General features: G+C 42.9%; 1 long non-coding RNA gene across 1 annotated transcript; it reads right to left on the reverse strand.

Annotated features, from left to right (window-relative positions):
- Positions 1 to 2,249: 2,249 nt before the first annotated feature.
- On the reverse strand, positions 2,250 to 7,246 carry LOC139357329 (uncharacterized). The gene is made up of 2 exons (XR_011610320.1): positions 7,119 to 7,246; positions 2,250 to 2,398 (listed from the first exon to the last, which is right to left on the reverse strand). It is a non-coding gene; the product is annotated as an uncharacterized lncRNA (long non-coding RNA).
- Between the last annotated feature and the right edge of the window lie 18,617 nt (positions 7,247 to 25,863).

Here is a 25,863-nt window from a genome sequence, read left to right on the forward strand (position 1 = left end):
GAACAGGCAGTTCCACTCTAAATAGACCGAAGGGACCTGTAGCTTGCATTGGCAACCTTCTGCCTCCTGCATTTCTTAAAGTGGAGTCGATTAATGGCTTTCCAGAAGCAAGGGAAGGATTTCTACTGTGCTCATCATGAAGAAGTGTAAACTGTTAAAATCTTTTCAGAGGGTGATTTTGCAGTATTATCAAAACATAAAAGATGGTAATTGCAATGTTGTTTGTGGCAGTGAAAAAGCAGAAATGGTCTAAATGCCATCAACAGAGGACTGGTTAAAAAACTGGAAGTACCTTTGTACTATGGAATAATATGCATTAAACTAAAGATGAGGAAGTAAATACGTACGCATAGATATGGAGAGGTGACCACATTATCATATTAAATGAAAAAAGCAGGTTTCAGAAGAATGCATCAGTATCATCTAATATGTATAAAAAAGAGTTAAATGCATGTAATATAACTGAGTAATGCATGGAGCAGACCCAAAAGGATGCAAACCAAATAAATGGTAGCTAATTCTAGAAAGACGGATTGATGGGAGATAGGAGGGAGAGGAAAGGAAACAGGGAATTTCACTTTCTATGTAATAGATTCCTGTACTATTTGCTTGTCATGTTTTGTGTTATAATAAGCATGTATTGCACCTTGCTTTTAAAAGATGTAAAAAAGAATCTCAAAATGAAACAAAACTTTGTTATGTTAGTATTGGAGTTTTATGTTTTCTTGGTTGGCTTCAGGTTTAGAGCAAGCTGCTTGTTTAGATAAAATAATATTATGTGGCTTTTTAAAAACACCAAGAGCCTGTGGAGAGGCTGGCAGTGAGGTTCAGATTTATCAGGACGTCAGAGGGTGGTCCCACTTCTCCCTAGCCAGGGGGGTTTGGGCAGGAGAGAACTTCCCAGGTGTGTCACTCACTGGGGTGTGAAGTCCATTCATTGGCCACCTTGAAGGGCATCCAGTGGGCACTCATTGGGCACTAGGTATTATATTCAGCACAGTGTCAGACCTCATACTGGATTTAGCTTGGAGCACTCTGTGGGGAATTGAGCTGAGCTTGGCATAGAACTCTTGGCCAGATTGTATGTTTGGGATGGCTGAGGTCATCTCACTGGTCATTGCCCAGGCAGCAGTACCTTATAACTCACTGGGCTGAGGGTGGTCACTGCATAGAGCACTTAAGTGGGTAATGCATTAGGCACTGGATGGAATCCTATGTGCACCGCTGCACAGGACACCCTGTAGAACTCTTACTGGATCCTACACAGAATGTGACTTTTGGCATCATAGTTGACACCATACAAAACTCTGAACTGGTCCGCAGGAAGCACCCTTTCTGGACACTACCATTACCCCAATAATGGGCATGAGCGGGCAACTGAAGAAGCTAGTTCTTGTATCTCAGACCCACTCAGCGGACACCTTCCAGGAGCAGAGCCTATTCTATGGAGGAAACTGAGCTACAGGCCCACCAGGACAGCCACATCCCAGGCACTGGGGAAGGGAGGGAAAGCAGTAGAGCCCACTCACATCTGCTGCCTCCTTCTTGCTGCCAGAAAGGCTGCAGGGCTTTGAAAAGGTTTGTTTGCAGAGTGAAACTCTGAGTTAATAGAAGCCACTGTCAGTGGTGCGTGTACATCCGAGAGGAGTGCGTGGAGTGAAGGCAAACATTTCCCCAAGAGCTTGGGAGGAAAGTGAAGCTCTGAGGTAGGTCTGTGCCAGGCTTGCTGCAGCTTGGATGGCAGACCCTTGCCTGGGGGTGTGCCTTGGCCTGGGGAAGTTCCCATTCACATGGGTTGCTTTAGTGCCTATTACGTCTCACATAAGAGGCAGTAAAGACAATGGAATATCTCAAATGGCTCCCGAGACCCTTCCTGAGAGTTGCTGCACCCTCAGTGCCAAGATCAAAGCCAGCCCACTGGAGATAAGATGCAGGGTGGCTGGTTGCACACCCTCATTAGTGAAGAGATGACTCCACGTATTTCAGGTTTACAGAGATTCAGAGTTGCCCCTCAGCAACCAAGAAATAACCACATTTCATAGATCCGAGGAATCACTTGGGAATGCTGAAGCAAAGACTGTGTCTTCTGAATCTAGGAGACCCACAGGAAAGGTGGCGTTCACCCCTCCTAACACCAGAATGCAACCAGAGGCATTTGGGACCAGCTAGGGCAGCTCTTTCTGTGATTAAGGAAGGCAGTTGTCTGTGCCTGGGAATTCTCTCACTATAAACTAAGGAAAGTTACTCACACCTTTACCCACATTCTTCATCTGAGCTGAGAAGAAAATGTTGGCTCTTCATGCTGCTCCACTTGGCTCAGTCTCCTCATTGTTCCCCAAATATGCTGAGTGTCTTCCATTTCCCTGGTTTTGTCTCCTTAAACTCTCTTTTCTAATAGCTTTTAAAAATACAGGTAAAATTTACATAACATAAAATTAACAGTTAACCATTTAAAGTGTACAATCCAGTGGCATTTAGTAATTCAGCAGTTGTGCAACCATCGTCTCTGCCTAGTTCCAAGTCATTTTTATCACCCTCAAAGGAAACTGTACCCATTAAGCAGTCATTTGCCTTTCCCTGCTCTCCCAGGTCCCTGGCCAACACTGGTCTGCTTTCTGTCTCTATGGATTTACCTACTCTGGATATTTCATATAAATAGAATCATACAATGCATGACCTTTTGTGCCTGGCTTCTTCTTAGCATGATGTTTTTGAGGTTCATCCACTTTGTCCTAGTAGCTTTTTATGGACACTATGTGGTATAGAAAGAATGTAGTCTTGGGAGTCAGATAGACCTGGGTTTTCATTCTGGCTCAGCCATTTACTAGCTGTGTGTTCTGGGAAAGTTATTTACCCTTTCTGAGCTTCAGTTCTCATTCATGAAAGCAGAAGAATAATCCCCACCTCATATATAGTTGTGAGGATTAACAGATAATATATGTAAAATCACCTGATGTTGTGTCTGGCACATAGTAGGTACTCTCCAAATGTTTGAGGCATAAGAATGAAGTTAAATGTGAGAGCACGATGTTCATAGTATGCTAATTCCTTGTCTTTACCCTTATTTATGCCTATTTTTCTGTGAGCGCTTTACTGCCTAGTGGCAGCTTTTTTTCTCCGAATTCCTTCACCCTTCCTTCCCCTTATCTAAATAATTTACTTTACACTGAACACTCACTGCCTTGTTCCTTTGTCAAGTAGGTTTCTTTTTTTGTTTTCTTGTGTGTGCATACTATCAACCAAACTAGACTGCACATTTTCTTGAGGTCAGGAGGTATTTTCTTCTTCCAGGGCACCTATGTTCCAGGTTTTCCAGGGTGGTTCCATTTTTAAACAATCTCTCCCTGTTGTTGTTGTTGTTGTTTTTTTTTCTTTTTTGAGACAGAGTCTTGCTCTGTCACCCAGGCTGGAATGCAGTGGCACAATCCTGGCTCACTGCAACCTCCGCCTCTCAGGTTCAAGTGATTCTCCCACCTCAACCTCCCAAGTAGCTGGGACTGCAGGCACTTGCCACCACGCCCAGCTAATCTTTGTATTTTCAGTAGAGACGGGGTTTTGGCATGTTAGCCAGGCTGGTCTTGAACTCCTGACCTCTAGCGATCCACCTGCCTTGGCCTCCCAAAGTGCTGGGATTACAGGCATGAGCCATTGCGCCCAGCCAACGATCACTTACATAGTCCCCCTAAACCATCGGGATATCATAGAAAATCCAATAGTTTGGCATCCAAACCACATCCCCCAGACTGCTTTGGCATGCAGAAGTGGCACAAGTTCCTTCTTTAGGCTAAGTTTGAACAATATAATATCTCTTAATGTTTGGCAAAGGTGTCAGTTTCCCAGAAATGCTAACCCCCACATCCTCATAGAAAGGAAATGGGTGGCAGTCAAGCCTCTATCCCAATTATCAGGCTGTAAAAGGTGCAAGTTGGCATTCTTAGGAAGGTGCTTCTTCAAAGGCACTTGCTGCAGAAGTTAAAGTCCAAATTAAAATTGATTCACATTCTCATAGAAGCATCAGCTATTAGAGAGTAGGTTCTGAAATGAGACGTGTTACCAGAGAATGAGGTCAGTTATGGACAGGGAAAATATCTTTCAGTGTTTCAGCATAACTTAGACTCACAGCTGAATTTATATGTTGGGCTTTTAGTACAAATAAAATGAATAATGCTCAAAATGTCCATTTAATGTTGTTGACCTTGTCCTTTTTTTATGTAGGATGTTGGTACTTAGAGAAGGGATAAAAACAGAAACCTAGAGTCAGAAACATTTATGAAGACAACAAATTTCTAGAGCAGTTGCTCCCAACCATTTTTTGGGTCACAGAGCTCTTTTGAGGACTTGATCAAAGTTATAGACCCTCTCCAAGAGAAAGGTGCCCAATATACAGACACACAAAATAATGTGTAGTTTTCAGAGGATTTTCAGGCCCCCTTGAAGCCCACTTAAGATCACTATTTTAGAATTTCTGTTATAATGACAGCCACCAGTCTGCCAGTTATCCTGTAAAGCACCAAAGGCACAAAGATGAGTAAGACATGGTTTCTGCTTTCTAGGGACTTATACTCAAGTGAGGCAGAGCAAACATTTACCCAGACAATGACACCTCAGCTTGTCAATTGCAGAAACTGACTAATACTCTGTACCATCTCTCCTTTTGCTTCCTACTGCCCTTACCCTGGTTTTGTCTCTCATTTTCTGGCTGGTAACAATAGCTTCCAAATTGCTGGCCTGCTGCTTATTTCTTCATCCCTCACATGGATAAGCAGTGGTTCTCCTGAAGCTCATTCGCTGAGGAAAGATTGGACCACTCCTCTCTTTGTAAACCTACCCAGGTGGTTTTCCATCCCCTACAGCATAGAGAACCAATTCTTGTCACAGCACTCAAGGCCTTCTGGTTGGGTGTCATTAGACATTTTCAGATTCACGTCCCATTCAGCCCTGCATGAATCCTACTCTATCAATACCAGACCCATCATTATTCCCTAAATAGAGCTTGCATTTTCAAGCTCCCCTGACTGGCTTATTCTGTACCCTGACCCCAGAATGCCATTTCCCTTAATATTCATCCATTAAATCTTTCTTATCCTCAAGGTCCCAGATGGAATACCTCCTCTGTTAAACTGTTCCCAACTTACCACGTCACCATGTCAGAAGTAATGTGGGCTTTTTTGAGCCTGTATTTTGCATGTAGTCAGTTCTGCCTTATAAAAGCGTATTGCCCATGTCTGTCTGATTCCTCTGAGGCAGAGGTGGCACCAAACTTATCTCTGGGGTTTAGAGTCTCTGCCAGAAGGGTGGCCCACCTGAGACTGAATTTGTGCATTTTTCTCTCTTCAGTGAGAAGATGCAGAAAGCTACCTCTGAATCCAAGACTGGCATTCCTTAGAAAGATAGAAGGGGAATCTGTTGGTGGGTCTTCCTTCGAAAGGCACTAAATATAGATTTTGTTAAAAGAGTAGGTGTAGTATGATTGACACAAAAAGGGGATCCACAATCCATCATGTGAGAGTTCAAAATAGAAGCTTTTCAGCTCTTGAAGACAGGCTTCAAGAGGGAAGAGGATGGCGACTCTAAGTCTGTGACGTGGAAGATCCAGAATTGATCCCAGAACAGTTCATTCCTGAGCTGGGCTTCAAATAGAAAGTCACACCGTATAAAGACTGGCTGGGTTGTCAGTTAGGAGCAGAAGGTCTGCCTCCTGCTCTGAGCTCCAGGCTGGCAGCTTTGCCAGCAAGAATGATACTTTGCCTCTTGAGACTCTGGGTTCATCCCATGCCAGAGTGCTGTTCTTTCTTCATGTGGTCTTCACTCCACATCCACGCAGTGCTGGGCAATGGAAAAAGCTACAGCGAGGGTCCTGAGGGTTTGCTGGGCCCTTTAGGTTAGCTTCAGGTGAAGACAACATATCCTAATGTGATGGATGTTCTTAGAGCAGAGGATAGGATGCAGCTTCTGTAGTTTGAAGACAACTCCCCAGTGGGAACTTCTGCTTAGCCATCGGTGCCTATCTCTGAAGTCAGAGCAGTGAGATAGAGTCAAGGTGGTCTGGACTTTACCCTAAATGCTAGGGCCTGCTGGCCACATCACCAGGAGAATGTTGGTATAGAATTTATGCTATTGTCAGAATGCAACCCGAGGCATCTTAATTGGATCCCAAACAAACAGGTTTGCAGAGGAACCTTCTGCATATCTGTAATCTCTAGCATTCAAGCCCTTGTTCACAGCATGGGCACAATAAATGTTCATAGAATTAAAATCCAAGTGCTTCAGAGCCAGCTCCGAATATTGATTCTGCTATGCAAACTTTTCTTCCTATTTGCCACCATACCAAACGCCACTGTTTTGGTCCCTCTCCAAGGTCTCTGTCTCTAAGCTCTTAATTAGAAAAAGGAAGCAGTAATTATTAAAGTTATTAAAATATGGAATATTGCAAAGGAGTGGATTAGAAGTCTTCATGCTAATCCAAACAAATTGTGCTAATGTTACTTTGATTCTGGCAAACCCAAACCCGCAGAGGAAGATAAAAGCTAGGGCTTGTTTTCTAAGTGGAGGGTTTAGCCTATTCACTAAGCCAGGATTCATCAAGCATTCACCAGGAGCTGCAAAGGAGAAGCAGGAGGAGATGAAAAGAAGAGAGATGTGAACACTATAGAAAAGACGAAGTAGGGAGGGGAAGAGCTGTGTCAAAAGAATCAACCCGGTAGCTGTAATTCATCAATCTCCTTTCACAAGCTCCTCCCTCTTCTAGGAGCTACAATCTGGGGCACAAAAAAGCGCCTTTTCTACCTCATAACTTCAGTGACCTCACTAATGAAGATGATTGCTCAAGCCTTTTGCCCAGTTCAGACACTTTCGCAGATCTAACTGCCTTAAGTGGACAGGGCCACTTAGGGAGAAGGATATATGCTTCAACCATCACAGACCACAGAGCTCAAACAGAGTTACACTTTGGACATATTTTGACTGGGAACCCACCTGGCATGGAAGGTACTCACATGCATCTGAAATTCAACAGATACTAGATATAGCTCAAAATGCACACCCCCCGTTTTTCCTGTGAGGACCCCATCTCAGCCAATGGAACCACCACCTACTCCACACACCTCCAAGTCACATACCTGAGAGTCATCTTAGATGCTCCTCTTCATTCCTTTGCCAGTGTCTTTGGTTGCCAAGAACTGATGATGCAAACTCAGAGATGTCTTTTATATCTTTTTTCCCTCTTCAGCACCACTGCTCTAGTTCATATCCTCAGCAACTTTTCCTGTACTGCTTTTCCAATCTCTTCTCCTACCACTTTCCCAATCTACCACCTTCCAGCCAACCCAAACTTCTCAGAATTTCCAAGTCTCTGTGCCTTTGCACATATGATTCCTCTGCTTGGAGTCTTTTCCCTCCATTGACCACCTGGCAAACTCTTGCCCATTCTCTGAGGCCCAGCCTAAGGGTTGTCATCTCTGACTGTCCAACAGTAGTGTTGGTTCTCTCAGAGCTTTGGGTTTGTGCCATCACAGTCCTGGCCCTATGTCACTGCCACTGTGGATTGGACAGGCCTGTATCTCTAGAGGCTCTGAGACTGTGCACTGCATGATTACCTATCCCTGGGGCTTTGCAGAATACTTACTTGCACATGGTAGCACTCAGTATCCCTCTATTGATAGAACACTAGTTCTGGAGAGTGATTAATCCCATAGATTCTTGCCTCTGTGAAGGACAAAGACACTAGTTTGAAAGGAAGAAGCTCCAGAGATACCACAAAGAACTATGTGAAATCTTGTGACTTGATGAATTATAAGGTGATGTTTGAGGCAAGAAGCAGGGGTCTGAAGGGAAAAGGAGGATAATGAAGAAGTGGCACTTGAGTCTGCTGGCTGGGACTTTATTGTATTTCATAAAGTAGTGCTAAAAAATCATTACCATAGTTAGGATTTGAAAGACTTGACGTAAAGATTTCAATTTAGAATAACTACCACTTATGAACACCCAATATGTCTAGACAGTGTATGTTGCCTACTTTATGTTTTAAACTGACAACTCTACATGTTAGGTATATTTATACCAGTGTTATAGATGAAAAAATTGAGATTCCGAGAAGTTAAGTAACTCACCTGTGGTCACACAGATAGAAAGGGAGTGGAATAATAATTTTTTAAAAGTTGAAACACTGATCTCATTCCCAAACATGATCTCTTCATGCTAACCTCAATTTACCCTGAACAATGGACGTGTACCACCTCTTCAGGATCTCTGCCAGGAATCAATCACATCTTCAACTTCTTCTCTCACCAAAAATACAGTTTAACAATCTCTGATGAAATAGACTGAGGTGTGTGCAATTTGCCCTCCTTCTCTTCAGTCACTCCTGGTTTGGTACCATGAAGAAAAGAAAATAGGCCCAAAAGGAGTGGACCAAATGAGAAACATGATTTTGTTTGTTCCTCATCATAAACCTGGGCTGTGTCCTGTCACTCGCATTTTCTGGGTGAGGAAACTGAAGCTCAAGGAGGTCAGGGGATTCGACTATGTCTGAACAACTAGTCAAGGGAAGAACCAGGACTGAAACTCAGGCATGCATTCTCCTAGTCCCACACCTGTTCCTTTACACCAGGAATGCCTGTGCCCCAGCTCCCAGCATGGTCCATGGCAACCACTTATGTCTGAATATATGATCTATTATTGCACTAATAACTTGACAGGTACTATACAAAATGCATTGCATGAATTATCTCTTTTAATTCTCATAACAAGCCTATGATGTAGGAACTATTATTTGTCCCATTTTATTACAGAGGAAGAAACTGAGGCACAAAGAGATTAAATGACTTGGTTAAGTGGCAGAGCCAGGTTTTAATCTGGCTCTGATGACTGCTGAGGCTTTGCTCTTGAAAGTGGTAACATGCGCCTCTCTGTCTTCTAATCATGGAGTGTTATTCAATTATCTCCTCTCTCAGAGAAGGCCAGTGCTATCTTCATTTAGGGCTGGGCTCAGTTGAATAAATTTTACATGGCAGGCCTCTTAAAAGTCTTTTTTTCCAGATTTTGAAAAGAAGTAAAAACAGTCCCCTTGGAAGATGGAAGAGAAAGATAGTTTGTTGCTGGCTGACTTTCATCAGTATTAATTAATATCACCTTTTGAAAGCCCCAGGGCTAAGGGGTGAATATTTCCTTGTATTTCATTTGAATTATTTACTGAATTGAATTCTGAAATGAAACTCTATGCAAGCAATGACCCATGCAGACACTGCAGGTGCTACTTTCATCCTGTTAATGAGTTTTGCTAGCTAAAGACAATCCTTTTAGGGGTTTTGTCTCAGTTTCAGGAAAAGGAGTTTGGAGAGATAGTGATGAGAATACCACAGAGTCCCCAGGTCATGGTTTTGTCCCCTCCCTCACTTCATGCTTTTAGCTTTTGAAGGCCCACAGCTTCATCCTCCTTATCTGCTTAGCTCTTTAATGGATAGTTTTCTCATCTGGCAAATTGGGCTGTGTGAGGGATAATAATCATAGCTGCCATAACTCTGATTTCTGTTGAGTTTCTTGCTCCTTAAGATAAGGTTGGGCCTAGCCCCCATTGCATCTCAGTAGATAGCCAATATACTACCCAAGATTTTAGTGCATTCCCTGGGTAGAGTGGTGGTTCTTAACCTTATAGTCACCTTGTACTCTAAGCTCCTGCATTTGCAGAATTTGTTCAGTGTTACCTGTCCCTGTCTGCTTCTGAGAGACAAGTCATTTTACTCAATTTGCCTGGTAGCAGCCCTGATAGCCTTCCTTTTACATACACACGGCAGCTGGCGTAGTTAACACTGATCTACCAAATAGGGTATAATTTTGTGTTCTTTACTCATCTAGTTTTTGAGTCTGCTGCTCCTTCCTTCAAAGTAACAAATAGTGTCACATATTGAGGGCTTATGGTGTGTTAGAATCAATCGCCTCCATATGTTACCATATTTCATACTCAAAATAGTTCTGTATGATAAGAGTTTTTATTCCCATTTTGCAGATGGAGAAATGGCAACTCAAGTCATAACAAGGAAGTTAAGAAACCAGGATTTGAAAAACTGTCTGATTTCAAAGTCTTAACCCTTGCCTCCCTGATACTGCTCTGAAGGCTGAACGTTTGCTGTGCTCTGGCCTAGCTTCTGGTCCAGGGGAGGGGTTGAGGTAGATGCTCTTGTTTGGTACCATCTCTTCTTGTGCTGGGTATTCTGGTAGGGCACTGGGCTTTGTCAGTGGAGTCTGAGGACTATGCTCTTTATAGGGAAGACAGAGGCCTTTATCCCTTTCTTCCAAGTCTCCCATCTCTTCTTGAGTTCTCTCCACAAGACAGTGCTCCTCCAGTTGCCCATAGGTCTCCTGAGCACGCCTTCCTTGGGCATGACTGTTGCCATAACACAATGACTGGTGAGAAGGAAGGAAACTCTCCCATCATCTCCAAGCCATGATTTAGTGTATTGTTGTATTTTAGTGTATTTCATATGGAGTAACCCAGTCTCTACCTCGTGGTCCTGAAAATATATGCCTCATATATCTGACAAGGTATATCTCAACTCAAAGGTTGGTCTTTCTTGGAAAGTTTTCTTCCACTGTCCCAAATAAGCGGGAGTCCTTCTCCTACTCCAGTAGCTCTGTCACATCTCTCTGATTCACTGAAATCATATTTATCTCAAATTGAAGTTACTGGAATGACTCCATTTCTACAAAGTGCCCAGAAAAGGCAAATTTATAGAGACAGAAAGTAGATTAGTGGTGGCCTGGGGCTGTGGGTGGGAACAGGGATTAACTGTAAATGGACCTGAGAGATCTTACTAGGGGGATGAAAATGTTCAAAACTTATCTATAGTGATCGTTGTACCACTCAGTAAATTTACTAGAAGTCATTGAATTGTACACTGAAAATGGGTGAATTTTGTGATATGTAAAACATACCTTACTAAAGCTGTTAAAAGAAGAAATTACCCTGTTTATTTTCCTCTTTATTACTGTCTTATATTCTGATTAGAATGTAAGCCTATGATGGCAGGGATCTTGTCTGTCTTGTTCACCAATATGTCCCCAGCACCTAGAACAGCACCTGGCACATAAAAAGAGCTCAGCAAGTATTCAGAGAATGCGTGAATAAATGAGCTAGCAATCTCTTGCCATTTTGTAAACACTCAATACAAGCCTGTGAAAAGATACATACTCAATACAGAATCAATAACTTCAAATCTAAAAATCACACATTAAGGATAAAAGAAATCACAAACCCTCCAATCTCAATGGTGCCAGATTGTTTGCTGTTAACTCAGCATTTTCTCTACCTCCTTCTACATCATCTTCATCATTACATCATCATTATAGAGAAATCTGCAATTACATTTCCCAGAATTCCTTTACCGGATGGTTGGTTCCCTGTTAGATTCTGTAAACTCTTGTGAAAGTTGAAGTAGAAGCCATTATTCTCTGACAGCAATTGTGGGCAGATGGGAAGCGGGAGAAAGGTGAGGTTTGCAGAGCTGTCAGGTTAGTTCCTATGAGTCATCTGCTTTAATGCTACAGGTAGCTGAGATTGTAGCTTTCCTGCAATATCTGAAGTTTGCAGCACCTCTTGCCCTAATCTTTGCTACCCAAGTCTTTCCAATGGTTATGGTTGTATAAGTGTGTAATTCCTTATATTAAAATCTTTCCTGTTTGGAAAACCTGGAAGTGGTCTGGTCTCTTTTTCTGATTAAACTCTAACTAATACAATGGGTATAATTTTTAAAAACTCAGGGTTGAATGTTGGTGAAGAGAAGGAAGGGAAGAGCTTCTTTGTGTCCTTTTCTAGGCTTTAGTTGGCCTTAGGAGGAACATTCTTTCTTAATCTCTGGACACCATGGATCTTGAGGGAATGAGCCTCTTTTCCTATTCCCATCAGACTTCTGTCATCTCTTTCTCTTACTCTCTGTTCTATGGTCATTGTGAATGGTTTCTTTCCTTTATATTGTCTTCACCATCTTCCAGAAGCCCCCAGTGTACCTTTTCCCAGAGCACTCATTTATGGAACTTGGGCACTTTTCCTGCTTTTTCATTCTTGATAAAATCACCCGGTTGCCTGTTTACATCAAGGGAGCAGAGCTGACACTGGGCAAAATTCTCCAAAGCAAGACACATCTAGCTTACTCACCAACCTTCCCAAACCTTGTGCCAGACAGTTATGGAGCCAAGTACTTAGATTTGCTGCCTAGAAAAATACATTGTATAATGTGCTACTTCCTTCAAATCATACCAAAGAAATGAAATTAGGCTAAGATCACCTTTTAATAATTATTCTGTCAGACTACACTGTCTTGCTTCAATTGGAGCCTGAACAACTGTGTTTCTGAACCCTCTGTAGAAACAGGCTGGGCAAAATCTGTAGGCTCTTCGCTACTTAGTTTGGCCTCACTCAGCTCCTCTTATCTGCAGATCCAGGACCTCTTAAAGCCTCCAGCCATTCCTGATCAGGACATAACTTACAACAGCAGCCTGGTGCCCATAACCTGGACAGCCTGGAGTGAAGTCACACTCCCAGACTTGATGTTCGAATGACAAGAATGAACTCTGACTGTTTGAGTGCCCCACAGTCCTGGGACTTCCTGACTCAGGATGAGACTTTGCCAGACTGGGCATTTGCTACCATCTCTGCCCTGTGGTGGCCTGCTGATTATGCCTTGCATTAAACTTTCTCTTTCTATGAATGGGTCCCAACTTGAACTCTATCTCTGTGGTTGGGACTTTCACTCAGGTCAGTTTCTTTCTTCCATGCTGGAATGGTAGTAGAGAAGTGCTGAAATCTCCTACCTGAACTCAGTCCTCCCAAGTTACTGGTTGAGGTCCTGCTAAGAATGAATGCCTCACTAGAATTGCCATCACCTGACTGTATGCATATACATCTCTTCCAGTACCCGAGCTCTTCCCTTTTCAGTACTCCATCATCCTGTCTTCTGTCTCCCACCCACCGCACCCTACCAGTAGCCTTGCCTTGCCTAAATCAGTGCAGAACAAACTGTACCTGTCAGACCTTGTGTCTTGAGCCATCCAGTTGTCTTTGCTGGAACCAGCTTCTTCAGTTGAGCTAGTTGAAATTCAATAAGTATTCATGGATCTTCTGTTATGTGCTAGGGGACAGAGAGCCAAGTATGCCTCAGTTCCTACCTCTAGGAGTCCACAGCATTGCCTAGAAAAATGTCCCTCTGCTGGCTGGCACACATCACTCACGGCCCACTGTATATCACATCTAAGTCCGTATTCCAGCATGGCAGAATTTCTCACAGCTGGAAGCAAGATTGAATGCAATGTAGGATGAAATCTTCTTGTTAGTTCAGGCAGAAGCAACACTGGGGTTGAAATTCTCCAAGTAATATTTCCATTTGTCTGGGGGAAATTGATAGAGGCTTAAAATGCTTTTCTGCTTACAAAGGTGGAGGGAGTCAGTCAGATCACTGGATAGTCATAGTCTGGTAGAAATATGCAATAATGCTAATATAAGATTCATTCTATGTGTGCCAATAACTTAGGGAGGGCCTTGAAGGCTGTGAATTTTTGATGGTTTGTTGCTTTAGGCAAAACCAGTGCCTAACCTAACAATGATGACAATGATAATGATAAAGTTGGAAAGAAAGTTAAGGAAAAAAAAGGGCATTCATTGTGCTTCTGACATGTTCCAGTCGTTGTGGAAATGGAATCATCAAATACTAGGAGTATTTCCCATCTACAAATCTCAAAGACCCTGGGCACGGATAGGATAGTGTTTCTTCTAAGGGATATTAGAAAGATTTTTAAAACCACTTCCAGCTTAAATTTTTCCTCTTACTTGGAAAAGCTATAAGCTTTTCATGCTATAAGCTGCCTTTCTTTATAAAACTATGAAATTCTCCTTCAGATACAGTCAAATTTTATGGCCAAAATGTAGAAGATAAATTGGGAGGTAAACACATTCCTGTATTCATTGAAACATGCACTCCATAAAACTGATTCTACTCTTTATAAACATTTATTCCACCAGCACCGGGAATGGCTGAAAGTGATGGGGAGTATGTATCAGGAAAGGCTACCACATGGACACAAAATAAGGAGTTAATATATCCAGTTCTTGTTCTTTGTACTGAAATCCCTCAGTTTCTCCACAGGGATTGACCAAGCTAATGAAATGTTAGAGATGCCACTGACTGACATAGACACAAAGTGTCCTGGACACCTCTGAAGGAAGACATGCTAATTTGAACAGATCCTTTCACCATCAAGCTTAAAAAATGGCAGCAAACACTGGGCTCAGTGGACTCAAGGTTATTTTAAACCAAAAGCATATCATCAACATAGCTTGCAAACAGTAACTTGCAGTCCCAGAGGACTCCGCAGGCATTGCTAAGGTGCTTTACTGGTAGAAGTCCTCTGATTTCATTTTCACTCTGGATACCAGTTTCATATTGAAGGTCTGTAAACAGCAGTAAGGGGCTTCTGTATGGAGTATTTTCTCTGCATCTGATAGTCCAAGACTGTCTGTAAATGAACAATACAATTTTCAGGCTAGAGGGGTGGACTGGAAGCTGTTCAGATAGGATTCTAAGGACCTGAATGAAGGGAATCCATTCATTTGGCCTAAGGAAATCTGTTACTTCAGAAAAATTAGTGATATTTTCCAAATCACATCAATGCCAAGGAGCTAACAGAACTTCTTGGACATAAAATAGTCATGTTTTTCAGGGAAACTTGATTGCTATTTGGAATTCTATTGTTACCTTGTTCAATCCCTCTCATGTATTAATAAATGCTTTTGGTAGCAGAAACATTCCTTCTAATGTAAGAATTTAGGTTCCAACCAAAAGAATACATATACTTCTGGAAGCTGATTAGGGAGTCTTTCTCCTCAGGAAAATTTATACACGGTGAGCCCCCCAGAAAGTGTAGATCTGACTCGGGAAGGTCTAGAGCCAGGAAATTTCACAGTAAAGCCAAATAGTAGCTCATCCAACTGAGTGCTCTTTTGGTCTTTTGCATAGGAACTTCTTTCACTGCAGACCAGCCGGTAGCTCTTCAGCAACTGAAAAGCTCAAGGCTCCCTCTAGCACTGCCATCTTCATTTAGTATCCTTATGGACCAGCCCATCCAGAGGCAGGACCTTGACTGTTCTCTATGCACGTGTGAATTTTTGTTTTTGACTGTTTGATTCCATCTACATAAACAACTGTAAAAAAATTGACAAATAAAAATTATATATGTTTGTGGTATACAACATGCTATTTTTCAATATAGGTATCTATTATGAAATGGCTAAATCAAGCTAATTACCATATCCATCACCTGATGGTTGTAATGAGAATATTTAAAATCTACTCTCTTAGCAATTTTCAAGTAACAAATAATTATTAACTATAGTCACCATGCTGTACAACAGATCTCTGGAACGTATTGCTCTTATTTAACAGAAACTTGTACTTTTTGACCAACATCTCCCCAAACCCCCACCCCCCAGTTGGTGGTAACTATCATTCTACTCTCTGCTTCTCTGAATTTGACTTTTTTAGATTACACATATAAGTGAGATCATGTGGTGTTTGTCTTTCTGTGCCTGGCTTATTTTACTTAACATCATGTCCTCTATAGGTTAATCCATGTTGTCATAAATGACAGAATTTCCTTCTTTTTTAAGGCTGAGCAGTGTTCCATTGTGTATATATACCACATTTTCCTGATCCATTCATCCGTTGGTGGACATGTAGGTTGATTCCATGTTTTAGCTATTGTGAATAATACCACAGTGAATGTGGATATACAGATACCTCTTTGATGTACTGATTTCTCTTCCTTTGGGTATGTACCCAGAAGTGGGATTGCTGAATCACTTGGTAGTTCTATTTTTAGTTTTTTAGGGATTTTACTTTTTCCATACTGGCTGTACTAATTTACATTCCCATCAATGGTATACAAGGGTTTCCTTTTCTCTATATTCTTGCCAATGCTTGCTATCTTTTCTCTTTTTGATAAAAGCCATTCTTACTGATATGAGGTGATATCCCATTATGGTATTAATGGTCAGTAATGTTTTACTGATGGTCAGTAATGTTGACCACCATTTCACATACCTGTTGGCCTTTTGTATATCATCTTTTGATAAATGTCTATTCAGGTCTTTCACCTGTTTTAAAATCAGCCAGCCAGGCACGGAGGCTCAAACCTATAATACCAGCACTTTGGGAGTCCGAGGCAGAAGAATTGATAGCTTGAGCCCAGGGGTTAGAGACCAGCCTGGGCAACATAGTGAGACTCTGTCTCTATAAAAAATAAAAAAAAAATTTAGCTGGGCTTGGTGGCTCACTCCTGTAGTCCCAGCTACTTGGGAGACTGAAGCAAGAGGACTGCTTGAGCTTGGAGGTTGAGGCTGCAGTGTGCTGTGATCACACCACAGCGCTCCAGCCTGGGTGACAAAGTAAGACCCTGTGCCAAAATAAATGTGTAAATAAATACATAAAATTAGGTTATTTGTTTTATAGCAGTTGAGTTGTAAAAGTTCCTTATATATATTTTGAATTTTGCTTCTTATGAGATTTGCTTCTTATGAGGTTTGCAAAGTTTTTTTTTTTTTTTTTCCATTCTGCTGGTTTTCTCTTCACTTGTTGATTGTTTTCTGTTGTGCAGAAGATTTTTAGTTCAAGGCAATCCCATTGTCCATTTTTGCTTTTGCTGTTTGTTCTTTGGGAGTGATATCCAAAAAATCTTTGCCAAGACCAATGTCAAGATTTTTTCCTCCTATATTTTCTTCTAGTAGTTTACAGTTTTCAGTCTTACATTTAAGTCATTACTCTATGTATATGCACTCTTAACCATCAGCTCATGCAGTGGACTTCAGGTGACTTAACAACAACAGCAACAATGACAAGAGTAAAATAGATAACACTGATGAAGCACCGCTGTGTGCCAGGTGTTGGGAAAAGTACTTTTTTTTTTTTGAGATGGAGTCTTGCTCTGTTGCCCAGGCTGGAGTGCAGTGGTGCAATCTCAGCTCACTGCAAGCTCCGCCTCCCGGGTTCACACCATTCTCCTGCCTCAGCCTCTCGAGTAGCTGGGACTACAGGTGCCCACTACAATGCCTGGCTAGTTTTTTGTATTTTTAGTAGAGATGATTTCACCGCATTAGCCAGGATGGTCTCGATCTCCTGACTTTGTGATCCGCCTGCCTCGGCCTCCCAAAGTGCTGGGATTACAGGCATGAGCCATCACGCCCAGCCAGAAAAAGTACTTTTTATACTTTATCCAACTGAATCCTCACAATGATAATGTGAAGTAGATATTATTACTCACACTGTACAAAAGAGGAAATGGAGGCACAAAGGTATAAAACAATTAACCCTGTTGCACTGCTGGTAAGACAGCAAAGCTGGGATTCAAACTCAAGTCTATTTGAGCCTGAGTCCCAACCACTGCTACCCTACACTATTTTCTCTAAAATGTTGTCACTGTTTGGAGAAGAATACATTTTTTTAAAAGTTTACTTTTTCTGTTTGGAAAATTTATATTAATTATTAAAAAATTGAAAACTCAAGTAACATAGAAAGTAGAGAAAATTATCACCAATAGTCTTACTATTCAGACAATCTGTGGTTAATATTCAGTTACATTTCTATGAAGCATTTTCTCCATACAGAGTTTTAATAGAATTGTGATCATTCTCCAGGGAAGACCTTGCAGACTGCATTTCTCCATTTTAGAAACATTATAAATGTCACTTATAACTGCTACATATTATCATAGCTAATGAATGAACATGATCTTCTTGACTCTTCCTCTCTCAGTGGACATTTAGAACTTTTTCTTTCTTGCTTTTTTTCAGTATTTCAGATCATTTCTTTAAAGAAAGATACTCTTGGCTTTCTAGAGTTAAATGAGGATACCCAGGAAGGGGACAAGGAGAGAAAAAGGAGATATCTTCATGATACTGCCTATTTTCCACAAGAAATAATCAAGTGAGGAGTGGGGGCAGGGTTAGGGACTTTGCCCCGCCATCACCATGCATGGAAACATCACTCCCACATCTTGACAGGCTGCTGTTCACCATCACCGCGTTCTCTTACTCCTCCCTAGGCTCTGAGTGTGAAGCTTAGAGAGGGGGATATGATGGGAGAGGTCCTCATCTCGAAAAGGCTCATGGCCATTTCAGGAGTACCGCATTTTCTTGGACTTGCAGGAGAACTGACCAGCTAGTCATCTCTCCTGGGCAGTAACTGGATACCCAGTGGCGGCAGGTGCTGGTTGGGTTCTCTCACATTTGGAGAAGCAGTGAAGATTGGCAACTGGATCGTCACGGACTGAACCCACAGCCCCTCCTCACCTGCCTTTCAAGCAAGGAGGATGAATTCTTCCTCTCCTGATAGCAAGTCATTTATGTTCCAGCTGTGAAAATTTGATCAAAAAAGGATGAACTTATTTCAGTGGGTTAGAGTTCATTGCATATATAGTCCATCATCTGGAAATTTTTACACTAACTAAAAATAAAAATAGATTTTCTATTATATGGTTTTTTTTTCCCTAGAAAGGATTTAGTCAAGCTTCAAGGGCCAGACCATCTGAATTAACTCTGATTCTCAACTCCAGATTTGAGATCTTTGAGTTCTGAAAATATCTCAAGGGGTATCATGACATCTACAGCATTTGCAAAACAAACAAAACAAAACAAAAAAGAAAGTGTAATTAATTAAAAACACATTATCACCTTGACATCTCAATTATCCTGATTTGATCATTACACATTATATACATGTATCAAAGTATCGCATGTACCCCCCAAACGTGTACAACTGTATCAATAAAATAAAAAAAGTAAAATGAAAAAACATAAGAATTTTGAAAGTATTTTTTAAAAAATCATCACTGGCTGGGCATGGTGATTCACACCTGTAATACCAGTACTTTAAGAGGCTGAGGTGGGAAGACTGCTTGAGCCCAGGAGTTCAAGACCAGCCTGGGCAACATAGCAAGACCCCATCTCAGTTATTTAAAAAAACAAAACAAAACATCATCACCTGTAATACTTATGTTTAGAAAGGCAGGAGGTAGCTTAGGAGAGATCTTGATGTGGTGGCAGGAGCAGCGAAGTGGGATAGTGAAGGCCAGAGTTAAATAAAGTGTCTTCTGGTTACCACCCATGTCATTTTTGGAAGCCAGCCTCTCTGAGCCTCAGTTTTTCGTCTGAATATGGCAGGGCAGGAGCTAAAATTCAAGCACATACTTCTGTTGGAGACAGCTCCTGCCAGGGCCACAGGGAGCCTGCAAGGAGACCCTGAGATGACATTTGCTATGTGGGATGGGATGTTCTCCTAGTGTCTCCTGAGATGCCAATACCCAGTAGAGCCCAGAATCTGCTCAATATTACCCCGTTGACTTGCTCTAAGATACAGAACAAAGAGTTAGGATGAGGCAGATCTTTTAAAGAGGCACTCACTAAACCTGCCCCATGGAAAAGAGGAATGTTCTAAGGCAAACTTGTTCCCAGATTCAGTCCTGGAAATCCGCGTGCTTCTGGCCCACCTCCCCGCTATGACCTGTCCTGCATACCTGTGTGTCTCCTCTGTCCTTCCTCAGGAATGAGAATCATTCTGCTCCTTCCATTTGGCGCCTGATTTGGTTTTGGACTTCGACTACCCTTTAGCTTCTTTCTCTGATGTCCTGCCCTTTACAGCACATGATTACCCAGAGTTTGGAGTATTCCCAGCACTTAGAAGCCCTTTAATTTAAGTCACATTCCTTGGGCCCAAAGTGTGTTAGGAAGAACCCTGGGCTGGAGGTTAGAAGACCTGTGTTCTTGTGGCACTTTCTGGTAAGTTTCTTAATGTGACATTGTGATATAATAAATATATGTTTGGTCTCCACTCCTGGTTCCTGGCATAGAGCTCCTACAGTTCGTGTAATTTCCTGATTGATGAGGTGCCAAGGAAATCTTTTGTTCTAATACTTGGTCTTTGACCCTGGATCCTGACATAGAGTTCCTAATCTCTTAGAAAGTCCTGGGTAATAGGAGTGTCTTTTGTTCTAATGAGGTGACTGTCAGTGGACTTCTGGATGGTGGCTGCTCATCAGAAAGATCAAGATATGATTAGAAGCTTAGAAAACTTTCAGCCCCCCTCCCCACTACACTCAAGAAAGGGGAGAAGGGCTGGAGACTGAGCTGATAATCAGTCAAGCCTACGTGATGATGCCTCCATAAAAATCCCTAAAGCACAGGGTTTAGAGAGCTTCCAGATCACAACACGTGGAGGTGCTAGAAGGTGGTGCCCAGAGAGGGCATGGAAACCCCGAGGCCTTCCCACATACCTTGCCTTCTGCATCTCTTCATCTGTCTGTTCATCGACCTCCTTTATCATATACTTTATTAATATAACAAGTGGTAAACATATGTAAGGCTTCCCTGAGTTCTGTAAGCTGTCTTAGCAAATAAATCAAACCAGAGGAGGGGGAATCATAGGAACCCAGGAGTTATAGCTGGTGGATCAGAAGTAGAGGTCAAAACCTGGAACTTGTGACTGGCCTCTGATATGGATAGCAGTCTTGTGGGACTGAGCCCTTAACCTGTGGGATCTGACGTGATCTCCAGGTAGATGGCATCAGAATTTAATTGAATTATGGGACGCCCAGTGTCTGCTGGGACTCAGTGTGTGTAGAGCAAATCCCACACATCTGGGCATAGAAGTGCTCTGTGATATGTTGAGCATTCAGTGTGTGAGAACAGGAAGTGTGTGAGAATAGGAAATGATTTGGGTTTCTTATTCCTTACACTTAACATCTCTAGGCCTTAGTCTCTTCATATCAAACTTTAAGGAAGAAAGTGTGAGTGGGTGGGTACAATCTCCCTTGTCCCAGAATTCTGTGATTGAGCAGTGGGAAGTTCTGAGCTTGTTAGAAAAAGGGAATGCTTTAAGAGATCAAAAAGCATGGGGGGAGGAGAGGGCGGGTCACTGTGACACCAGAGCATTGTCAGACTCCAACCCTGAGCGAGTTTGCAGAAAAACGGGAGAGTGGAAAGTTGTGTTATGAAGCCCCCTAAGTGAGAAGCTTCCTTCTTGACACACAAGACTGTAACTCACTCAAAATTGTATTAAGGCTATAAACTGCAAAGAGCTCTTCTTGAAGAATTTATGAGGGGTCTGAAAGCTGTATATTTTCTCCAGAGACATCTATTGTTTGTTTATAATGTGTGCATGTTTAATTTGCAATAAAACCAGAGGCACTACTATACAAATAGCAACTCATCCACCCTCAAGTGCTGTCTTGGAAGAAGGAGGAAGAGAGGCGAGGGTGTTGGGGGGAATTCGAGGAAAATTTATCACTTTTCCCTGTGAGCAGAAAAAAATTGAATTGTTGCCTAATTGCAAGAAGAGCTGTCCTGATGTGCTTATAGAAAAGGTGACTGTCCTGGAGGTCACCTGGAGGATGGAGAGGGAGGTGGTGGTGGTTGGGGTGGCCCTTGAGTATCTATCTCCTTGTCTCGAATATTTTCTTATCAGAGTTCCACACCACATGACTTCTCCCTCAGGTGATTCCTCCTTACATATGGGGTCTGCAGGTGAGTGATGGGGACTCGCAGACCTGTGATCTGAAGGGAACTTTGGGTCCTGATTGTTACTGGAGGACAGCAGCTAGGAAATGGGAATTTAGATGAGAAAAGTACTAGCATAGTAGGAGAAGAAACCCTGTGCGGGTGCTCTAGAAGAATATATGGGTACTGGGTCGGCGGAGGGAGAAGGAAAGTCAGCCCAGAGAAGAAGGGCAAGGCTCTGAAATTTAGTGAGAGTCTCTTATGCCAGGCTGGGGGCAAGTGCTTTAAATACAGGACTTCTTTCAATGTACTCGGAAACTCAGGGAGATTGAGATTATTATCCTCATTTTGTACAAGGGGAAACTGAGGCACACAGTCAGTAAATAGTGGAATCAAGCTGTCTGACTCTGAAAGTCATTGCTTTGAGCCAATGTGACGTATGGCCTTGTTGTGGTTGGCTTCATGAGAGGACCAGCTTCCTTGTGGATCCTGATGGGAGACTCATCTTTTCTCCCCAGGAGGGTTCATAGGATGCTGTATTGGAAAGATCGACCCTTGGGAGGGGATGGAGGGTCTTCATGTTTTTACAAGGAGCCCTTGATTCTTCGAACATGGGCCTGCTATAGCCCTCTTTACAGAAAGGCATGGTGCTCAGGTTCCATTTTATTAGTCAAAGTCATGGAGGGGATTATGAGCCCCCTGTGTAATGATAGTGAGCATCTGTGTCCCAGATTCAGTCACATATTAGTGGAACAATGTGTTCTGATGTACCCATAGGTGAACATTTTCCCCTCCTCGCCTCTTTAGAAGGTAAGCTTCATGACATCAAAGACCATCTCTACCTTTTAACACTCGGTTTCCTTGCATCTCGTACAATGTCTGCCTCATTTGATGAGTAAAGATTTGGGGACATAGTTCTTTTGGAAGGCAAGGACTTCCTGTGCCAGGTATGGTTTAACAATTGGTTCTCTAGGCTTCAATGCTGGTACTGGAGATGCTACATTTTATATGTCACTTATCTCACTAGAAATTCTTTTTTCAAAATTGCATCGTAGTCCTTTGGATCGGAGTAGTCTCCTTCGTGGAGGCTGGAGAAGGGGACAGAGACCCCCATGGCTTGTCCCTCGCTGTCAGGACTGGCATTCCTTACTGGATGGTTCCCGCAGCACACTTGTGCAGAGCTTGTGCCTGTTGCTGCTGCCCTCCGGAGTACCACCTGAGGATCGAGCCAGGTGCAGTAGAACTTGGAAAGCATTTGGAAGAGCCGGGATCCCTGGAAAGAAGGGGCTTGCTTTTGTGGTGGTGTCCCTGCAAGGCAGAGCAGTGGAGGAATTGACAGATTTGCAGAGGGAGCCTTCTGCTTAGTGTTCAGTGGGGCTGTGGGTGATGACTTAATGCCCTGGCTGTCCACCATCTTGGGTCTGAATGAGAGTCCTTACCAAGGAGGCATGCACCTTGCCAAGTGACCATGCACTTCCTTACAGCTTACTCTTTTAAGACACCAGTGGTTGCTTTCACAACCAAAATGTATCTCTCCAATATACAGCAATGGTGGCATCTGCCTTTATACCCTGTGTCTCAGTGGTCTCCAGTACTAACAGTGTCCAAGTTCTCTTACCCATCTGTTCTCTGCTCTGCAACCCCAACCCAACTGACCCTCTGGTGTGTAGAGACAGCTCACACCTACAAAGCTGACAGAAAGGATTACATATCCTTTTTGGGTTATGTTTGCATCATGGCTTCCCCAGACAGCCCTAGATGGTACAATGGATTAGCAAGATTAGTCCCAGTAATAGGTTCTGCCAATACCTTGGAGGTTTTATAGGAGATATTATCCAAAAGAAACTATCCAAGCAGAGAAGTCCCTTGCTTGAAACTCTGAGTTGTTGGTTATTTACCTGATGCTACAAGCTGTTTACACAGAGCTCTCTGCTCTGTGAATGCACAAGGTCATTGCTTTCTGTAGCTTTTGCATGTTGGTGCCACTCTTAGCCATTGTGGTTTTGATTTCATGTCAGTTGCTGCTGTTACTTAACAATATGGAGGCCTCCTAGTTACAACTGGAGTCAGTCTGTTCACCCAGACTCATCTACTTATCTCTTCAAAGCCCAAGGACCCTCTGCGCCTCTTCTACCTGGCTGCACACAGGTGGTGCCTACTCACCCAGGACACCCCACAGGGATTTCAGCTTAGTCCCCTCACTATAAGCCCTTTGCCTTTTAGCACCGAACACCATTCTGGTGTGCCCAGGGGAGAATTTGGAGGGTTTCCCTCAAAGCCCAGTCTGCTGCAGACCCACATCTGCAGGCATCCAGCTCACCCTGGGAGGCTCTCAGGGAGCCAGAACAGGGGTGCCAGGAAGCAAGGGGATTTGCCCATGCCAGCTCCCACCTTGTTTTATCTGCAGTGCTGTCATGCTGGCCTTTGTCGCCTCACACAAGCTCTTAGCCCCCACTTCCCAAAAAAATTGCATGATGCTGTGGCTGGGTGAGAAATGGGAGTTCCTTTGAGATGTTTTTAGGAGCACTAGCTGTGGCTGAGGGACTAATCAGATTCTCTGCGGGCTGGTCAGAGCCTGATTACCCCAGGCTAGACCTGGCTTGGAAAGACTCGTGAGAATCCCAGAGGACTGGATTCTTGTCAACACTGCCTTGGATTTTATGGCTGCACATCCCACTCTAGTACCCAATTCCTTTTCTCCCAGTGGCTGAATCTGCCTCTGTCTCTAGGTAGGGCTAGGCACTGTCTAGGAGGATGAGCTGCTTCTTATTCACACTGGACTCCAGGTGGCTGGCAGTGCTGCTGCTGCTGCATCCACAGAGCCTTGCTGCTCTCACAACCTCTTGTTTGTAGCGGGTGGCTCATTAATTAATCAATTAATTAAGCAAAATTTATTGAATATCTACCCAGTACCAGGTCCTCTGCATTGGTGCAGGTTCCTTAATTGTACCTATCAAAATGTAATTAAAACTGTTTTACATATAAGGGAGTTTGTCATAAGGATGCAGGGGTGTTTCATAGAATCCAAAGAGGAATGGAGCCAAACCTCAGGAAGGGACTGGAAAAACCACCAGACAGTCTCTGAAAAACCATCATGAACCCAGAGATGCTCTCATCTGGTCCCTAGTCTCTGCTTGAACATCTGTTTCATTCTTATTTCTTGGAAGACTGGTTTTTTTTGCTGTTGGTTCGTGTGATAGGTACAAGAGACTGCTCCCAGTGCCAATGTCTTCCGTTCCAAAGAGCAGGCCTGGCTGTCATAGAGTCTATCAGTCCCACTTCCAACAGGAGAGAGAATGTGATCAGTTGAGTTTGAATTAGGTATCTACCTCTTGTCCAACAAACTGTGGTCAAAGGACCACGGCTATGAAAGACAAACCTCCTGAGAACGCCAGGTCAATTTAAGTGGCCATTGTGAGTTGAAAGGTTTCTACAGTGTGCCGCTAGGCTTGGGGATTATAGAGGTGAGTACAACACGGCCTTGCCTTTAAGGAACTGACAGGTAAGGGGAGGACAGATAAATGCACATTAAATGCAATAAAATAAAACAGTATTTCTCAACTGGGGTTGGATCGTTTTGTCCTCTGGAGACATTTGGAAATGTCTGGAGACGGCTTTGGCTGTCACAACTGGTAGTATGTGTGTGGACGGTGTTGCTACCGACATTTAGTGGATTGAAGCTGGGGATGCTGCTAAACATTCCATAATACACAGGATGGCCTCACAGTGAGGAATTATCTGGCCCAAAATGTGGATGGTGTAGAGGTTGAAAACTATAAAATAAAGTAAATGTATAATATGTAAAGTTAGTTTTAAATCTGTGGCTATGGTCTGCCCACCTTTCTCCAAAACACCTTCACCATTTCTCCCTGACAGCAGAAGATATCTAAGGAAGTGGGCTCCTGACTAGCCTGACATCTCAGAGTTCCTGAGGCGCATATGCAGGTTAGATACTTCCTCCCCCAAGCACACCCATCTGCCTTGGCCTCTTACTAGTGAAAAGTCCTTATTGCCATTGTCATTGCAGAACACAAGTCTGCATTCTGGAGGAGGGCTGTCTTGGGAGTACAGTTGTTCTCCATCCTGTCTGCACAGTACAATCCCCTAGGAAGCTGTGGGCATGTCCAATGTACACCCAGGTCCAGAACTTTTGGTTTAATCGGTGATGGCTTTTATTTGCCAGTAGAAGAAACTGAAAGATCTTAGGAAAGCTGGGTCAGGTCGTCCATAGAGCTCTTTGACTTTGGCAAGACTCTCACCCTCACTGAGCCTTTGTTTTCTTACCTATTAAGTGGGAAAACACCTGCCTCTTAGAATTATTAGAAGACTCAACA

The sequence above is a fragment of the Macaca nemestrina genome, chromosome 12 (genome assembly GCF_043159975.1).
Source record: "Macaca nemestrina isolate mMacNem1 chromosome 12, mMacNem.hap1, whole genome shotgun sequence".
NCBI lineage: Eukaryota > Metazoa > Chordata > Mammalia > Primates > Cercopithecidae > Macaca > Macaca nemestrina.